At 44.3% G+C, this 19,281-nt stretch overlaps 5 non-coding genes and 2 pseudogenes across 5 annotated transcripts; all 7 read left to right on the forward strand.

Moving 5' to 3' along the window:
• The first annotated feature begins 6,155 nt into the window (after positions 1 to 6,155).
• Positions 6,156 to 6,347, forward strand: LOC141220897 (U2 spliceosomal RNA). Its single transcript, XR_012289026.1, has one exon. It is a non-coding gene; the product is annotated as a U2 spliceosomal RNA (small nuclear RNA).
• Positions 6,348 to 7,462: 1,115 nt separating this feature from the next.
• Positions 7,463 to 7,653, forward strand: LOC141220875 (U2 spliceosomal RNA). Its single transcript, XR_012289004.1, has one exon. It is a non-coding gene; the product is annotated as a U2 spliceosomal RNA (small nuclear RNA).
• Positions 7,654 to 14,322: 6,669 nt separating this feature from the next.
• On the forward strand, positions 14,323 to 14,519 carry LOC141220905 (U2 spliceosomal RNA). Its single transcript, XR_012289033.1, has one exon. It is a non-coding gene; the product is annotated as a U2 spliceosomal RNA (small nuclear RNA).
• Positions 14,520 to 15,634: 1,115 nt separating this feature from the next.
• Positions 15,635 to 15,825, forward strand: LOC141220820 (U2 spliceosomal RNA). Its single transcript, XR_012288951.1, has one exon. It is a non-coding gene; the product is annotated as a U2 spliceosomal RNA (small nuclear RNA).
• A 1,115-nt stretch (positions 15,826 to 16,940) lies between these two features.
• On the forward strand, positions 16,941 to 17,056 carry LOC141220924 (U2 spliceosomal RNA; annotated as a pseudogene).
• Positions 17,057 to 17,580: 524 nt separating this feature from the next.
• On the forward strand, positions 17,581 to 17,764 carry LOC141220894 (U2 spliceosomal RNA). Its single transcript, XR_012289023.1, has one exon. It is a non-coding gene; the product is annotated as a U2 spliceosomal RNA (small nuclear RNA).
• A 1,115-nt stretch (positions 17,765 to 18,879) lies between these two features.
• On the forward strand, positions 18,880 to 18,971 carry LOC141220931 (U2 spliceosomal RNA; annotated as a pseudogene).
• The last annotated feature ends 310 nt before the right edge of the window (positions 18,972 to 19,281 follow it).

Genomic DNA, 19,281 nt, shown 5'->3' on the forward strand with positions numbered 1-19,281 from the left:
TTCTAAAATCAGAAAGAATTGAATTCAATGTTTTTTGTTCATTTTGCTTGTTTGTCGGATTTTGGGATGGACTCTTTGGCTTTGCTTTTCTTCTCCTCATTGGATTTTTCATGTTCAAAGTTGCAGAAGCCAGATTACAAGCTCATTTTGGTTCAACTTCAGCAACTGTGCATTGCATTGCCATGTAATGTGATGCAATGCTATCTTTCTAGCTCTCCCTTTTTACTTCCTTTTGGATAAACAGACATATTAGGCAAGCATTTTGGAGCTTTCACCTAAATAACTACAGGTGGTGAGATAAGCTGCACAATATAATTGACCTTTCAGTATATTGTTGCACACACACCATCTATTTAGCAAATGCCCTTGTTATCAACAGCAGCCTTTTAAACTCACCTGAGCTAACAGGTATGTGCGCTGGTTACTCTGCTGTGCTTAAAATTTCTTTTTTGGTTTGCTACAATGCCTTTTCTGAAACGTTGTCTCCTTCTGCTGGAACACTGACTTCTTTCATTTAATGCCTGCAGACTATAAAAGAGAACCCAACCCAAAAAGTTTGGTTGATTAGTCTGTGGCATTCTGTTAAACTGTTGCTTATGGCGGTCTCTGTGAGCTTCTCAGCGACATTCAGCCAGCCAGGTATCCTGCCTGCAGTAGATGGAATGTGGCAATGGAACGCTGGCTGCGCGTGTCATAATAGGCTCTGAGCCTTTATATACCTGTGCACAGCAGCAGCCACCTTCAGTCTGCTGCTGGACAGCCAGCAGCAGCAGCAGGAGAGGTATGTAATCAGGAGCCCTCCTGCTAAGGGTAGACAGCTGCTCGTTCCACCCCACCCCCCGCCTTAATTGGTTCTCCTCCCTTCCAACGGTGTTGAGGCGGGTGGGAACAGCAGGGGGTGAAGGTGCTGTGTTTAAAGAGGTGGAGTTATGCAGATCTAAAACGCGTGGATTGCAGCAGCAGCAAGCCGAAAAGTGCAGGCATGTAAGGGATCTAGAGGTTGACAACATGTCTTCTTAACGGGAGTCCAGGAGCTCATCTCCACAAATGGACTTTTCAGGATCCTTGGGTGGCTCCGTAGTTTGAAACCAATTCTGGTTATCGCTTCTCGGCCTTTTGGCACGATCTATCAGGTTTACCTGTGTGGTCTTGCCTGTGAGGTGCTCTTGGTACCCTTTCTCTCGGCCTGGGGGGATCGTTCCTCTTCGGAGGGACTTAACCCCCCTGCTGCTATTGGGAGGAAGGATTAGTCCGGGAGCAACGGGAAGGGATCCCATGAAGGCTTGCGCCTTTCAGAGAGAAGAGTCGGTACGTTCCTGAGTGAAGGATGCCGGCAACGCTCACATATTCATCGGGTGATGCCCGGATGCGGAACACCGTGAGGATTGAAGTTGGAGCAGCATCGAGGATGGAGAAGAATTTGGACTACATCTGCCATAGGATTCTTCTTGGAGTTCTGGAGTTTCGGCGGGAAGACATATTCTGCTTCCAGGACGAGTACAAGGGGACATACACCATCACCTTCAAGAGCCAGGGATGCTGTCAGCAACTCGTACAAAAGGTAAACGAGAAAAACTACTTAGATGAGTTGGATGGACTAACCTTTTGTCTCTTGTATGCTTATGACGAGATCCCCATCGTGGTGCATTTCCCGAACCCCTTTGTGGAAGCTGCAGACATCTCGACCTACCTTACCCGCTATTGTGATGATCTGAGATACCTGGGTACTGTGAAGAACGCGGTAGGCTTCTGGTGCGGCAAGAGAAGGTATATGGCCCGTCTAAAGAGGGACCTTAGTGGAGTGGGAGGAATGCTACACCCTCCCTCAACCTTCGTAATCGGTAAGAGCAGAGGCTACTTATTTTATCCTGGAATGCCAGTATGTTGCAGGAACTGTGGACAAATGGGTCATACCCAAACGTCCTGCTCGGGCAGGAAAGTAGACCGCTGCAATAATTGCAGCTGTTACGGACATTTAATGAAGGACTGTCCCGCTGGGAGGAAATGTAATCTCTGCGGTGAGGCGGGGCACATGTTCCGAGGATGCCCCAACAGGACCAGGACCAGGACCTACGCAGAAGCTGCATCTTCTGAAGCTGAGCCGATGCGCCCACCGGTCTTCACTGGCAGGCCGGCGTCGGAGGGCGGTTCGAAGGGCGAGAAGGCTGGGATGGAGCAGGGAGCCGGAGGCCCCTCTGGGGCGGCACCTGCATCGAAGTCCCTTAACGATGGGCGGACCTCGCATGGACCGGAGCGGGGGGGTCCTCCTTCTGGGAGGGTATCCTCCGTATCGATGGTTCCCGATACCGATCCTGTTGGGCTGGAGGGTGGTGCCCCTGTGCGGTTGGCTACAGGGGACCACGCAGCGATGGCCTCAGGATCTTCCAGGGCGATTAGCCAGCCAGATGAGGGGGCTTTGCTTCTAGGTGGCGAACATCAGGAAATCTGTGTTGCTGATCTTGTCCTGATGGACCAGTCTCCCCCCCTGGAGGAGGTGGAGGAAGAGGAGGACTGCACCAGTGACCTAGTGGAGTCTGCCCCGAAAAAGAGACGGAATGTCGAATCCCCAGCGTCTCCTGGAATGTGGCTGGGAACCGTGACCTACGAGGGGGCAACCGCCGGCTCACAGAATATCGAGTCGTTTGGGTCATCTAGCCCGGATGTCCTGGAGCAATTTGATATACAGGGCTTTGAGTCAGGTGTCCTCATGGAAGATCCACCACCCTGACCTATGAATGCCCACAATAAGACTTGTCTCACTGAATGTGAGGTCATTAAAGAGCCCAGTTCGTAGGGCTGCTCTATTCAAGTATTTAGAAACCACTGACTTTGACATATGTTTATTACAGGAATGCGGGATACAACATGCACTAAATTATAATGATATCAAGACAGATTGGAGACTGGGGCCCTCCATCTGGTCTGGCTCCAATGACAACAAGTCAGCGGGGGTGGGCTTCCTCTGTCGTGGGAGAAATATTACTATAAATGCTGTCACAGAAATAGTACCAGGCAGAGTGGTTTTAGTGCATTTTAAATTTAATGGTTTTACCCTACGTGTAATGAATATTTATGCTCCCCCTGATAAGCAAGAGAGAATTAATTTATTTGGGATATTGCCATTGTACTGTACTGGGTCATCTCCCCTGGTCGTAGGGGGTGATTTTAATTGTCTTTGTGCTAGTGAACAACGAGCAGGGGGTGACCCTTTACGCAAATTGGATAAGTCATGTCATCTATTGAAAGATTTTATAACTGATTTTAAATTATGCGATGCGTGGAGGTCACTCCTGCCGACGGACCCTGGTTATACGTGGTCCGGAAGAGGGGTGTCCTCCAGGATCGATTTTATTTTCCTATCAGATGATTTTAACCCTGTAAAATGTGTTTTAACATCAAATATATTTTCTGACCATAAGGGCTTGGAGGTGCATCTAGAATACCGGGATGAACAGAGGGTCAACAGGGGCCTCTGACGTCTAAGTACTTACCTGCTGGAGGACCCTCTGATTCGACAAGACTTTGGTAAAGCCTATCAAGCCTGGCGGCGACAAAAACCTTCTGATGCCCCTATGGTAACCTGGTGGGAAAATTTGAAAAAAAAAGTCAGAATGTTTTTTATAAAAGCAGGGAGACGTAAAGCTAGAGAGAAAAAAAGATGTTTTAGTGATCTTAATACCAAACTGCAAACACTTTTTAAATTCAAAGAGCTAGGGGTGGAGGTGGGAGATGATATTGCTAGCCTAAAAACTGAAATTCAGAACTGCATAGACACAAAGGGGAAAGAGATTATTTTTAACTCTAGAGTGCAGCACTTGGAGGAGGGGGAGAAGTGCTCTCGCTTCTTCTTCAAAAAAGTCATGGATAAAAGAGAAGTGATCACAAATCTAGAGGGTGAAACATCTATGCAGGGAATGTTGAATGCTACTTTTAACTTTTATAAGCATCTTTTTAGTAAAAAGTGTATAGATGAGTCCTTTTTATCTGATGCTCTTAATGATCTCGATTTTAAGTTAAATTTTACAGACCAGGAGTTTTTAGAACGCGATATTGTTTTAGAGGAATTATTTTATGTTTTTAAAAGTTTCTCTAAGGGCAAAGCACCTGGGTGTGACGGACTACCTGTAGAATTTTACCTTACTTTTTGGGACATTTTAAAAGAGGAACTTTTTATGCTTTTTAAAGAAGTTTTTATTTGTGAACAGTTGCCATTTTCGTGGAGGAGAGGAGTGGTGTCTTTGATATATAAAAAAGGTGACCGCAGTACTCTAGCGAATTGGAGACCCATAACTCTCCTAAATGTTGATTACAAGGTACTTGCTAAGGTGGTTGCAGACCGGCTCAGGAGTGTCATTGCCAAACTAATCCAGCCTGAGCAGGTTTGTAGTGTACCAGGCAGAAGTATTTCAGAGGTTTTAAACGTATTAAGGGATGTAATTTGGTATTCCAGAGACCGGGGTCAAAATGTAGCTCTTTTAGCCCTAGATTTTGAAAAAGCTTTCGATAGAGTCTCTCATAGATTTCTTTTTAGAGTTTTAAAAAGAATGGGTATCCCTAATATGCTTTTAAATTGTATTAAGATTTTATATAAAAATTGTTTTAGTCAAATTTCTCTTAATGGCTTTTTAACAGATGGAGTTCCCCTTGAGTCCGGAGTGAAGCAGGGATGCCCCTTGTCGCCCATCCTGTTCATCTGCGCCATGGAGCCCCTGCTGAGCGCAATAAGGAAAGACAAAGTGATTAGAGGGGTTCCTGTTCCAGGCGGAGGTGGCAGTGATGTGAGAGTCTTTGGCTACATGGATGACGTGACGGTTGTGTGCGTGGACCCTGCTTCCCTCCGGAGGGCGGTGTTGCGCATTGATTTTTTTTCCCAGGCATCCGGTTTTAAACTTAATTTAAATAAATCTGAATGTCTGACTTTGGGATCCTGGGACACCGCCCAACTCCCGCAGCTCACTATAAAACGAGACAATGTAAAAATTCTTGGAGTTGTTTTTAACGAGGAGAATGTGGGAACTCAAAGCTGGGAGAATGTCATAGAAAAAATGTCAAAGAAAATATCATTTTGGGGTTTGAGGTCCCTAACAATGGAGGGGAAAATTTTAATTATAAAATCAGTGTTGTTACCCCTCATACTGTATATAGCTATGGTGTACCCCCCCTCTGATGTTTTAATTAAAAAAATGACTAGGATGATCTTTATGTTTTTATGGAACTCCAAAATGGAAAAATTAAGGCGAGAAATAATGAGGAAGAATAAAATGAACGGCGGAAGGGATGTCCCCGATTTACATATTTATTTGTATTTAAATTATTTCTGCTTTTGTTTCAAACATTTTAATGGTAATAGTGCGCTAAGTTATTTTTTAAAATATACTTGTGGGATGATTTTTAAAAGATGGTTTAAGTTGTCGTTGAATTCCCCTGTTTTACTATGCCCCCCCAAACACCAAGCAATCTTAGAAAAGACTGTTCGATTTTATAGCCTTGGTGATTTTAATATGGACATTTTTAAAGACCGCAAGAAGCTTTTATCTTTTCTGAGGAGGAATGAAGATGTGACCCCCATAGTAAATTTCTCAGAAGAGAGATCGAAGCAAGTTTGGAAGAATGTCTTCGGGAAATTCTTAGCAAATGGACATAAGGACATCGCATGGATGGTGGTCCACCAGTGCCTCCCCACCAGAGAATTTCAACACAGGAGAGGCCTGGTGGCCAGAGCCAAATGCCCCAGAGACTCATGTGTTAATGACGAAACCACCTTGCACCTTATGTGGAATTGCCCATTTGCACAGGAACTTTGGCACAAAGTTGGGATTCTTTTAAAATGGACTTGCGGTTTAAGAGATTTTAACCATGAATATGTTTTATATGGCCTTTTTAAATGTCCGACCCCTCAACAGTATTGTATATGTTGGTGTATGATTAACTGTTTTAAAGACGCCCTTTGGAAGGCACGCAATATTTTACTTTTTAAACGTGATGCTATTTCTGTGAAGGATTGTCTTAAAATTGCTTTTAGCCAGATGTATATTTATTACTTGAGGGATGTCAAATGTATTGGGAGGAGGGATGCTAATCGTATATGGGGTTTTTATGGGTGGAATTCTGTGTTTTAATAATGTACTGTTTGTGTTGTTGTTTTTGATTGTAAACCATCTTTTATGCACTTAATAAATTATGTTGAAACCTGATCTGTTCTTATCAGTTTAATATCTGATACGTCCCCTATCTGGGGACCATATATTAAATGGATTTTTAGAACAGGGAGATGGAAAAAGAGCTTGCTCTGTCCACTCCACGCATTGACCTGGTATTGCAGTATCTCCAGGACCGGTGCACCCCTTCTTTAATGCAGTTTCTAAAATCAGAAAGAATTGAATTCAATGTTTTTTGTTCATTTTGCTTGTTTGTCGGATTTTGGGATGGACTCTTTGGCTTTGCTTTTCTTCTCCTCATTGGATTTTTCATGTTCAAAGTTGCAGAAGCCAGATTACAAGCTCATTTTGGTTCAACTTCAGCAACTGTGCATTGCATTGCCATGTAATGTGATGCAATGCTATCTTTCTAGCTCTCCCTTTTTACTTCCTTTTGGATAAACAGACATATTAGGCAAGCATTTTGGAGCTTTCACCTAAATAACTACAGGTGGTGAGATAAGCTGCACAATATAATTGACCTTTCAGTATATTGTTGCACACACACCATCTATTTAGCAAATGCCCTTGTTATCAAAAGCAGCCTTTTAAACTCACCTGAGCTAACAGGTATGTGCGCTGGTTACTCTGCTGCGCTTAAAATTTCTTTTTTGGTTTGCTACAATGCCTTTTCTGAAACGTTGTCTCCTTCTGCTGGAACACTGACTTCTTTCATTTAATGCCTGCAGACTATAAAAGAGAACCCAACCCAAAAAGTTTGGTTGATTAGTCTGTGGCATTCTGTTAAACTGTTGCTTATGGCGGTCTCTGTGAGCTTCTCAGCGACATTCAGCCAGCCAGGTATCCTGCCTGCAGTAGATGGAATGTGGCAATGGAACGCTGGCTGCGCGTGTCATAATAGGCTCTGAGCCTTTATATACCTGTGCACAGCAGCAGCCACCTTCAGTCTGCTGCTGGACAGCCAGCAGCAGCAGCAGCAGGAGAGGTATGTAATCAGGAGCCCTCCTGCTAAGGGTAGACAGCTGCTCGTTCCACCCCACCCCCCGCCTTAATTGGTTCTCCTCCCTTCCAACGGTGTTGAGGCGGGTGGGAACAGCAGGGGGTGAAGGTGCTGTGTTTAAAGAGGTGGAGTTATGCAGATCTAAAACGCGTGGATTGCAGCAGCAGCAAGCCGAAAAGTGCAGGCATGTAAGGGATCTAGAGGTTGACAACATGTCTTCTTAACGGGAGTCCAGGAGCTCATCTCCACAAATGTACTTTTCAGGATCCTTGGGTGGCTCCGTAGTTTGAAACCAATTCTGGTTATCGCTTCTCGGCCTTTTGGCTAAGATCAAGTGTAGTATCTGTTCTTATCAGTTTAATATCTGATACGTCCCCTATCTGGGGACCATATATTAAATGGATTTCTAGAAAAGGGAGATGGGAAAAGAGCTTGCTCTGTCCACTCCACGCATTGACCTGGTATTGCAGTATCTCCAGGACCGGTGCACCCCTTCTTTAATGCAGTTTCTAAAATCAGAAAGAATTGAATTCAATGTTTTTTGTTCATTTTGCTTGTTTGTCGGATTTTGGGATGGACTCTTTGGCTTTGCTTTTCTTCTCCTCATTGGTTTTTTCATGTTCAAAGTTGCAGAAGCCAGATTACAAGCTCATTTTGGTTCAACTTCAGCAACTGTGCATTGCATTGCCATGTAATGTGATGCAATGCTATCTTTCTAGCTCTCCCTTTTTACTTCCTTTTGGATAAACAGACATATTAGGCAAGCATTTTGGAGCTTTCACCTAAATAACTACAGGTGGTGAGATAAGCTGCACAATATAATTGACCTTTCAGTATATTGTTGCACACACACCATCTATTTATCAAATGCCCTTGTTATCAACAGCAGCCTTTTAAACTCACCTGAGCTAACAGGTATGTGCGCTGGTTACTCTGCTGCGCTTAAAATTTCTTTTTTGGTTTGCTACAATGCCTTTTCTGAAACGTTGTCTCCTTCTGCTGGAACACTGACTTCTTTCATTTAATGCCTGCAGACTATAAAAGAGAACCCAACCCAAAAAGTTTGGTTGATTAGTCTGTGGCATTCTGTTAAACTGTTGCTTATGGCGGTCTCTGTGAGCTTCTCAGCGACATTCAGCCAGCCAGGTATCCTGCCTGCAGTAGATGGAATGTGGCAATGGAACGCTGGCTGCGCGTGTCATAATAGGCTCTGAGCCTTTATATACCTGTGCACAGCAGCAGCCACCTTCAGTCTGCTGCTGGACAGCCAGCAGCAGCAGCAGCAGGAGAGGTATGTAATCAGGAGCCCTCCTGCTAAGGGTAGACAGCTGCTCGTTCCACCCCACCCCCCGCCTTAATTGGTTCTCCTCCCTTCCAACGGTGTTGAGGCGGGTGGGAACAGCAGGGGGTGAAGGTGCTGTGTTTAAAGAGGTGGAGTTATGCAGATCTAAAACGCGTGGATTGCAGCAGCAGCAAGCCGAAAAGTGCAGGCATGTAAGGGATCTAGAGGTTGACAACATGTCTTCTTAACGGGAGTCCAGGAGCTCATCTCCACAAATGGACTTTTCAGGATCCTTGGGTGGCTCCGTAGTTTGAAACCAATTCTGGTTATCACTTCTCGGCCTTTTGGCTGAGATCAGGTGCAGTGATCTAACGGTTGCTGCCTTGGTCTTGGCTGAGAGGTGCCCGGGGTACCCGGCTCCTTGGCCTGGGGGGATCGTCTCACCTTTTGGTGGGACTTCACCCCCCTGCTGCTATTAGGGAGCTGGCTTAGTCCCCGGGCAACAAGTTGCGATCCCCAGGCGAAAGGCCGAGCCCGTAGTGACGGTAAGCCTTTGCCACTTTGGTGAGATGCCTTGTTCATTTCAATTTTCCACTGGCTCCGGCCAGATCAGGAACTCGGTGCGTATCGAGGTTCCAGCAAACCATGTCGGATATGACAACCCCCGTGAGTTCTATGTACAGATTTTGAGAGATCTGTTGAACGTGAAAGATCATGATGTTTACTGCCTGCAGGAGAAGGGGCAGAGTACATATATTCTCACGTTCTCGACCAAGGTTGCCTGCCAGCACTTTTACGAATGCGTTAAGGGGAACATCAAAGGTCGGAGCGGTTTCTGGAATGGGAAACGACGCTTTATGGTACGCTTCAGACTTGACCCTGGGGGTGTAGAAGGCCTTATGCACCCCCCCTCCACAGTGGTGCTGGGAAGAGACCATGGCTACCTCTTCTATGATGGACAACCATTCAGGTGTCGTAGGTGTGGTGACCTTGGTCACATACAGAGCGATTGTAAGAACGAGCGGATGAGTCAGTGCCACAATTGTGGACAATGGGGTCATGCCTCAAAGGACTGTAAGAACAGTAAGACCTGCAGTGGGTGCGGAATGTCTACTCACCTGTTCAGTAATTGTCCGATGCGGACAAGGTCTCGTGGTGGCTCTCGGGCGCCTGCGGCTAGTTCCGCAGGAGTTCCTGCTGATGCCAGCAGGGTCAGCCCGGGTGACCCCAGAAAAAGCTTTGTGGACATTACTAAAGGTCAAAAACAGTCTGACTCAGTCGATGCTCAGTCGGTACCTTTGCGGAAAAACCTGGCCTCTGTAGCCGAGGTCACGCCTTTGCCTACTCCTGCAGGGGTCCAGGTTTCACCTGGTGGGGAGATGGCACCTTCTCAGAGCGGAAATGAGAGGGAACCAAAAAAGAGGCGAAAATCTGGAGCTGTTGGTACCAATCCAGATGTCCATCCAGATACCCCTGCTGATGCCAGCACAGATGTTGGACCAGATGTCTGCCCTGATGCCAGTCCAGACGGATGCCCTGATGCCAATCCAGATGGATGCCCTGATGCCAATCCAGATGGATGTCCTGATGCCAACCCAGATGGATGCCCTGATGCCAGTCCAGATGGATGTCCTGATGCCAGTCCGGATGGATGTCCTGATGCCAGTCCAGATGGATGTCCTGGAACCATTCCTGATGGATGTCCTGTTGCCTGCCTGGATGATAGAGGTCGTGCAGTGGTTGGTGAACCTGTTGCTGGTCCTGATGGTCATCCTGCTCCGGAGATGATGTCCCTTGGTGCTCCTGGAGGGTCTGCGGGTATTCCACCTGCTGCAGTGCCTGGTGAGGATCGGGTGGATTCGGAGGATCGGATGGATCTCAGCGCCAGTGGTAAGAGAAGTCGTGAAGAGGCACAGGAGGAGCATAACCTGCCTCAGATGTCCCGTAAAGTCTTTCTATCTAGTGCTGCAAAAATTCTCAGCCCAGAGGGGACTAACTTAATTGAGGATTTCACGGACTCAGATGAAACGGACAGTTTACGAACTGTGTCATCCCTTCCTTCACCTTCTCTGTCACAAATTATTGATTCAGATTCAGAGTATAATGAATCAATAAAAAACACCTAACATGGCAGAAATCCGTGTTGCCTCACTAAATGTGAGAAGCCTAAAGAGCCCTGTTAGACGGGCTGCTTTGTTTGCTTGGTTACTGTCTCTGAACTTTGACATTTTTTTCCTGCAAGAATGCGGTATTGATCACGATTTGTCATACCCCAACTTAAAAATGGACTGGTCAGCAGGACCCTCTATTTGGTCAGGGTCCAATGAAAATAAAGCTGCCGGGGTTGGGATTTTATTCAAATGTCAAAATGTTAATGTTTTATCCATCACTGAAATAGTTCCAGGTCGTGCCTTATCAACTCATGTTATTTTAAATGGTTTTACCTGTCGTCTTATTAATGTTTATGCATCCCCAGAGAAAAATGAGCGTGCTTCCCTTTTTAATGTCATCCCTTTGTTTTTATCAGGTCCGTCCCCTGTGATAGTGGGAGGGGATTTTAACTGTGTCATGTTGGGGGAGGGGAGGAGTGGAGGTGATACTAATGGAAGAACAGACAAAACATCCAGTCTGTTAAAACATTTGACAACGGACCTCAAATTATTAGATGCTTGGAGAAAGTCCTACCCTACTGACCCTGGGCATACATGGAGGGGTAGAGGGATGTCATCTCGTATTGATTTTATTTTTTCCTCTTCTGATGTTTTTAAACCTAGGAATGCTGGTCTAATAGAAAATATTTTTTCTGATCATGTATTACTATACAATGTATTGCAAACTCCACAGGAAGCAAAAGTTGGAAAAGGTATGTGGAAATTGAATGTGCTCTTATTAGAAGACGAACTGGTAAGGGCGGAGTTTTATGCAAAGTATGAGAGTTGGAGAAGACGGAAACACCCAAATCAGAGTATGTTGGGGTGGTGGGAGTGTGTTAAAACCCGTATTAAAGAATTTTTTATTAAAATTGGTAAAAGGAAGGCACGTGAAAAAAGGAAATGTTTTAAAGATTTTAATGTCAGGATGCAAACTCTCCATAAGCTTAAGGGGTGGGGAGTGCCTGGTGTGGATGGTGAGATTGCCAAGATCCAGACAGAAATCCAAAAATTCCTGGAACAAAAGGGTAAAGAAATTATATTTAATGCCCGTGTGAAATATTTGGAAAAGGGTGAGACCTGCTCAAGGTTCTTCTTTAAAAAAATGAGTGACAAAAAACAAGTGATTACTGAGCTAGAAGGACAATCTTCCACTGAGGGCATTTTAGAGCATACTGCTAATTTTTATAGAGATCTTTTTAGTATTAAAAATGTTGATGAACCTGCTTTTACAGAGAATCTTAATGTTTTATCCCAGTTTTTAAATAAAGATGACCAGATTTTTTTAGCTAAAGAACTTTTACCCAGTGAAATTGAAGAGACCCTTAAGAGTTTTAATAAAGGTAAGGCTCCTGGATCAGATGGCCTTCCTATTGAATTTTATCTTTGCTTTTGGGATCTAATTAAGGAGGATTTTATACAAGTAGTTTGTGAAGCCTCTAAGGCTGATTTATTACCATATTCATGGCGTAAAAGTATGATTACATTAATTTTTAAGAAAGGTGATAAATCAAAGTTGGAGAATTGGAGGCCTATTTCACTATTAAATACAGACTACAAGATTTTAGCTAAAGTTGTTGCTGGTCGTCTTAAAGCAGTTATTAAAAATGTAATTCATCCAGATCAGGTTTGTGGTGTCCCCGGGAGATCAATCTGGGAGCATCTAAACCTAATTCGTGATCTTATCTGGTTTCAAAAAGATAGAAAACAGCCACTAGCTATTTTATCTTTGGATTTTATGAAAGCGTTTGATAGGGTCTCCCACTTTTATCTTTTTAAAGTTATGGGAAAGATGGGGTTCCCTGATTCTTTTATTCAGAAAATTGCGCTTTTATACAAACAGTCATCTGCCCGGATTTTAGTCAATGGTTTTTTAACTAGAGAGGTGGAGCTTCTTTCCGGTGTTAAACAAGGTTGCCCCATGTCCCCACTTTTATTTGTCTGCTCCATTGAGCCACTGTTGTGCCTGCTGCGTCGGGACAAGGTGGTTAGGGGCATTTTTATTCCGGGTGGGGGTGGACAACAAGTTAAAGCCATTGGATATATGGATGACATATCTGTCTATGGCACTAGCTCAGCATCTATTAACAGAGCAATTCTAATTACTGAAATTTTTAGTGCTGGGTCTGGGTTTAAGTTGAATATAAATAAATGTGACTGTATGATTATGGGTCAATGGGAGTCAGATCCGCCTAGGGTTCCCACACAAACAGTAGGAATCAAGATCCTGGGTGTCTTGTTTAATCCTGCTAATGATGGTATTGAAAACTGGGATTTGGTTTTGAATAAATTAAATCAGAAGATCTCTTTATGGCAAACTCGAAAACTAACAATGGAGGGCAAGATTCTTGTAATTAAAATGGTTTTGCTTCCTATCATTTTGTATGCCGCTATGGTTTTTCCCCCTAATTCTCTGTATCTTAAAAGACTTATGAAGCCCATGTTTTATTTTCTGTGGGGATCCAAAATGGAGAAATTGAGGAGGGAGGTGGTATGTAAAAGCAAGAAAAATGGGGGTAAAGGGTTCCCTGATTTAAAATTGTTTTTATTTATCAAGTTTTTTGTATTTTGTTGCAAAAGCTTGAATAATGTTGGGGCTTTCTCTTGTTTTCTTAGATATACAACTGGGTTTCTTTTCCGAAAGTTGAACTTCAGTATGACTGTTAATTGTCCTTTTCTCTTATCTCCCCCTAAGCATTACAAGATCTTGGAGAAGGTCATTTCAGAATATGATCTGACCCAAGTTGATCGTCAGCTTTTATTTGATCAACGTAAGTTAACAGTTATTTGTAAGGGACATGAGGAGATGGAGGATGTGTCTAATTTTTCCATCTCCAGGTGCCGCCTGGTGTGGAACAACGTGGCCTGTCCTGCACTTAGCAACTCACAAAAGGATTTAGCTTGGCAGGTTGTTCACCAATGTCTCCCTACGAGAGCTTTTCAGCATCATAGGGGGCTGGTGGCTAGTGCTAGATGTCCCAGAGAAAGATGCGCCCCAAACGAGTCAGTGTTTCATTTACTGTGGGATTGCCCCTACGCACAAGAGCTATGGCAGACGGTGGGCACCCTCCTAAAATGGATATGTGGTATACAAACCCTTAATTGTGACATTATAATATATGGGATAATTAATTGCCCAACCATGAAACAAGCACGAGTCGCATGGCTTATAATAAACTGTTTAAAAGAAGCTTTATGGAAAGTGCGCAATATATTATTGTTTAAACGTGAATTTATTCCTGTCAAAGATTGTATTGGGCTTGCTCTTTGTGAAATGTTTACATACTACCTGAGAGATTGTAAAAAGATGGGAATCAATGAAGCAAAAAAGCTATGGTGTTTGCAAATTTGGAATATGTATTTATTTATGTAAATTATATGCAAAACTGTGTTTTATGCTTTTTATGCTTTTAAGTGCATTTTAATTCTGACTCTGTATTAGTTTTATGTCATATTTTATTCCAGTATTTGTGATTTGTTTCAAATATTGTATCGGATATGTTCTTTGTGAAAAGTTTTCATACTACCTGATTGTAAAAAGATAAAGTTAAAAAGCTATGGTGTTTGCATTTGACATATGTATTTATTTATGCAAATTATATGCAAAACTGTGTTTTATGATTTTTATGCTTTTATGCGCTTTTTAAATCTGACCTTGTATTTGTTTTATGTCATATTTTATTCAAGTCTTTGTGATTTGTTTGTAATTTATGATGTATGTCTGATTTAAATAAAGCTTGTTTGAAAACGAAAAAAAAAAAAAAAAAAAAAAAAAATCTGTTCTTATCAGTTTAATATCTGATACGTCCCCTATCTGGGGACCATATATTAAATGGATTTTTAGAACAGGGAGATGGAAAAAGAGCTTGCTCTGTCCACTCCACGCATTGACCTGGTATTGCAGTATCTCCAGGACCGGTGCACCCCTTCTTTAATGCAGTTTCTAAAATCAGAAAGAATTGAATTCAATGTTTTTTGTTCATTTTGCTTGTTTGTCGGATTTGGGGATGGACTCTTTGGCTTTGCTTTTCTTCTCCTCATTGGATTTTTCATGTTCAAAGTTGCAGAAGCCAGATTACAAGCTCATTTTGGTTCAACTTCAGCAACTGTGCATTGCATTGCCATGTAATGTGATGCAATGCTATCTTTCTAGCTCTCCCTTTTTACTTCCTTTTGGATAAACAGACATATTAGGCAAGCATTTTGGAGCTTTCACCTAAATAACTACAGGTGGTGAGATAAGCTGCACAATATAATTGACCTTTCAGTATATTGTTGCACACACACCATCTATTTAGCAAATGCCCTTGTTATCAACAGCAGCCTTTTAAACTCACCTGAGCTAACAGGTATGTGCGCTGGTTACTCTGCTGCGCTTAAAATTTCTTTTTTGGTTTGCTACAATGCCTTTTCTGAAACGTTGTCTCCTTCTGCTGGAACACTGACTTCTTTCATTTAATGCCTGCAGACTATAAAAGAGAACCCAACCCAAAAAGTTTGGATGATTAGTCTGTGGCATTCTGTTAAACTGTTGCTTATGGCGGTCTCTGTGAGCTTCTCAGCGACATTCAGCCAGCCAGGTATCCTGCCTGCAGTAGATGGAATGTGGCAATGGAACGCTGGCTGCGCGTGTCATAATAGGCTCTGAGCCTTTATATACCTGTGCACAGCAGCAGCCACCTTCAGTCTGCTGCTGGACAGCTAGCAGCAGCAGCAGCAGGAGAGGTATGTAATCAGGAGCCCTCCTGCTAAGGGTAGACAGCTGCTCGTTCCACCCCACCCCCCGCCTTAATTGGTTCTCCTCCCTTCCAACGGTGTTGAGGCGGGTGGGAACAGCAGGGGGTGAAGGTGCTGTGTTTAAAGAGGTGGAGTTATGCAGATCTAAAACGCGTGGATTGCAGCAGCAGCAAGCCGAAAAGTGCAGGCATGTAAGGGATCTAGAGGTTGACAACATGTCTTCTTAACGGGAGTCCAGGAGCTCATCTCCACAAATGGACTTTTCAGGATCCTTGGGTGGCTCCGTAGTTTGAAACCAATTCTGGTTATCGCTTCTCGGCCTTTTGGCTAAGATCAAGTGTAGTATCTGTTCTTATCAGTTTAATATCTGATACGTCCCCTATCTGGGGACCATATATTAAATGGATTTTTAGAACAGGGAGATGGAAAAAGAGCTTGCTCTGTCCACTCCACGCATTGACCTGGTATTGCAGTATCTCCAGGACCGGTGCACCCCTTCTTTAATGCAGTTTCTAAAATCAGAAAGAATTGAATTCAATGTTTTTTGTTCATTTTGCTTGTTTGTCGGATTTTGGGATGGACTCTTTGGCTTTGCTTTTCTTCTCCTCATTGGATTTTTCATGTTCAAAGTTGCAGAAGCCAGATTACAAGCTCATTTTGGTTCAACTTCAGCAACTGTGCATTGCATTGCCATGTAATGTGATGCAATGCTATCTTTCTAGCTCTCCCTTTTTACTTCCTTTTGGATAAACAGACATATTAGGCAAGCATTTTGGAGCTTTCACCTAAATAACTACAGGTGGTGAGATAAACTGCACAATATAATTGACCTTTCAGTATATTGTTGCACACACACCATCTATTTAGCAAATGCCCTTGTTATCAACAGCAGCCTTTTAAACTCACCTGAGCTAACAGGTATGTGCGCTGGTTACTCTGCTGCGCTTAAAATTTCTTTTTTGGTTTGCTACAATGCCTTTTCTGAAACGTTGTCTCCTTCTGCTGGAACACTGACTTCTTTCATTTAATGCCTGCAGACTATAAAAGAGAACCCAACCCAAAAAGTTTGGTTGATTAGTCTGTGGCATTCTGTTAAACTGTTGCTTATGGCGGTCTCTGTGAGCTTCTCAGCGACATTCAGCCAGCCAGGTATCCTGCCTGCAGTAGATGGAATGTGGCAATGGAACGCTGGCTGCGCGTGTCATAATAGGCTCTGAGCCTTTATATACCTGTGCACAGCAGCAGCCACCTTCAGTCTGCTGCTGGACAGCCAGCAGCAGCAGCAGCAGGAGAGGTATGTAATCAGGAGCCCTCCTGCTAAGGGTAGACAGCTGCTCGTTCCACCCCACCCCCCGCCTTAATTGGTTCTCCTCCCTTCCAATGGTGTTGAGGCGGGTGGGAACAGCAGGGGGTGAAGGTGCTGTGTTTAAAGAGGTGGAGTTATGCAGATCTAAAACGCGTGGATTGCAGCAGCAGCAAGCCGAAAAGTGCAGGCATGTAAGGGATCTAGAGGTTGACAACATGTCTTCTTAACGGGAGTCCAGGAGCTCATCTCCACAAATGGACTTTTCAGGATCCTTGGGTGGCTCCGTAGTTTGAAACCAATTCTGGTTATCGCTTCTCGGCCTTTTGGCTAAGATCAAGTGTAGTATCTTTTGAAAAGGCAGTTTTGTCCTTGGGCTGCCCTAGTAAATTGATGCATATTACACACTGGTTTGGTGCACTTGTTAGTACGCCAGGTGGCTCATAGAGTTATCTGATGGAAAACATGGCCCTCCAGGATCGAAGTCACTAGGCTGGGTAAGTGTGAGGGCTTTGGAGCAATGTGCCCCAGGAGTAGGCGCCCTGGTGGGAGTCCAAGCTTACTGTGACTGGGAACCCCAGGAAGACTTGGCTTCGTAGCACGCCGCACCTTTGCCAATCATACTTTCTGAGCAACCCCCCCTATTCCTGGCCTCCGGGCTAGGAAGGGGTATTTTTATAAACCCGGTCGGAGGTCCGGTCAGCTTTGGGCTGAGAAACCAACACAGGCTCCAGCTCCACTAGGGTGGCAGCCTAGATGGAAGCTGGGAGCACGAAAACGGCTCTTCTCCGGCTTCGGCTAGGGAGAGCATCGGAGATCCCTGACCCTCGCTGTGGCCTTCTGGCTCGGAGGGATGGGGATGGTTTATTGGGGACCCTCTTCTCCGGGAAGGGTCCACATGAATCCTCGCCTCGTGCGCTGTTTTGGTGTGACTTCGGTCACATTTTTCAGTGCCTTGGATGCAGCTTCAATCAAAAAAAATCTGTTCTTATCAGTTTAATATCTGATACGTCCCCTATCTGGGGACCATATATTAAATGGATATTTAGAACAGGGAGATGGAAAAAGAGCTTGCTCTGTCCACTCCACGCATTGACCTGGTATTGCAGTATCTCCAGGACCGGTGCACCCCTTCTTTAATGCAGTTTCTAAAATCAGAAAGAATTGAATTCAATGTTTTTTGTTCATTTTGCTTGTTTGTCGGATTTTGGGATGGACTCTTTGGCTTTGCTTTTCTTCTCCTCATTGGATTTTTCATGTTCAAAGTTGCAGAAGCCAGATTACAAGCTCATTTTGGTTCAACTTCAGCAACTGTGCATTGCATTGCCATGTAATGTGATGCAATGCTATCTTTCTAGCTCTCCCTTTTTACTTCCTTTTGGATAAACAGACATATTAGGCAAGCATTTTGGAGCTTTCACCTAAATAACTACAGGTGGTGAGATAAGCTGCACAATATAATTGACCTTTCAGTATATTGTTGCACACACACCATCTATTTAGCAAATGCCCTTGTTATCAACAGCAGCCTTTTAAACTCACCTGAGCTAACAGGTATGTGCGCTGGTTACTCTGCTGCGCTTAAAATTTCTTTTTTGGTTTGCTACAATGCCTTTTCTGAAACGTTGTCTCCTTCTGCTGGAACACTGACTTCTTTCATTTAATGCCTGCAGACTATAAAAGAGAACCCAACCCAAAAAGTTTGGTTGATTAGTCTGTGGCATTCTGTTAAACTGTTGCTTATGGCGGTCTCTGTGAGCTTCTCAGCGACATTCAGCCAGCCAGGTATCCTGCCTGCAGTAGATGGAATGTGGCAATGGAACGCTGGCTGCGCGTGTCATAATAGGCTCTGAGCCTTTATATACCTGTGCACAGCAGCAGCCACCTTCAGTCTGCTGCTGGACAGCCAGCAGCAGCAGCAGCAGGAGAGGTATGTAATCAGGAGCCCTCCTGCTAAGGGTAGACAGCTTCTCGTTCCACCCCACCCCCCGCCTTAATTGGTTCTCCTCCCTTCCAACGGTGTTGAGGCGGGTGGGAACAGCAGGGGGTGAAGGTGCTGTGTTTAAAGAGGTGGAGTTATGCAGATCTAAAACGCGTGGATTGCAGCAGCAGCAAGCCGAAAAGTGCAGGCATGTAAGGGATCTAGAGGTTGACAACATGTCTTCTTAACGGGAGTCTAGGAGCTCATCTCCACAAATGGACTTTTCAGGATCCTTGGGTGGCTCCGTAGTTTGAAACCAATTCTGGTTATCGCTTCTCGGCCTTTTGGCTAAGATCAAGTGTAGTATCTTTCGAAAAGGCGGTTTTGGATGTTGGCCGCCCTAGTAGATTGATACATTATGCACACTGGGGTTTAGGCGCTTGTTAGTACGCCAGGTGGCTAATATAGTCATCTCGTGGAAAGCATGGCCCCCCAGGATCGACGCCATTGGGCCGGGGAAGATCGAAAGCCCGAAGTGTGAAGTGCCCCAGGAGTGGTGACCCTGGGGTGCCTTAACTCACTGGGATTGGGAACCCCACTTGAGTTTATGGCACATTTGCACAAGCACTTCAAATTTTCTTTCTTCGCACACACCCTTATTCCGGGCCTTCTGGCCTTAGGATGGGGAATTTTTCAATTCCCGGTCGAAGGTCCGGGCAGTATTATAATG

Source organism: Phyllobates terribilis, unplaced genomic scaffold (assembly GCF_046119375.1).
Source record: "Phyllobates terribilis strain yellow unplaced genomic scaffold, ASM4611937v1 Scaffold_304__1_contigs__length_2301189, whole genome shotgun sequence".
Lineage (NCBI taxonomy): Eukaryota > Metazoa > Chordata > Amphibia > Anura > Dendrobatidae > Phyllobates > Phyllobates terribilis.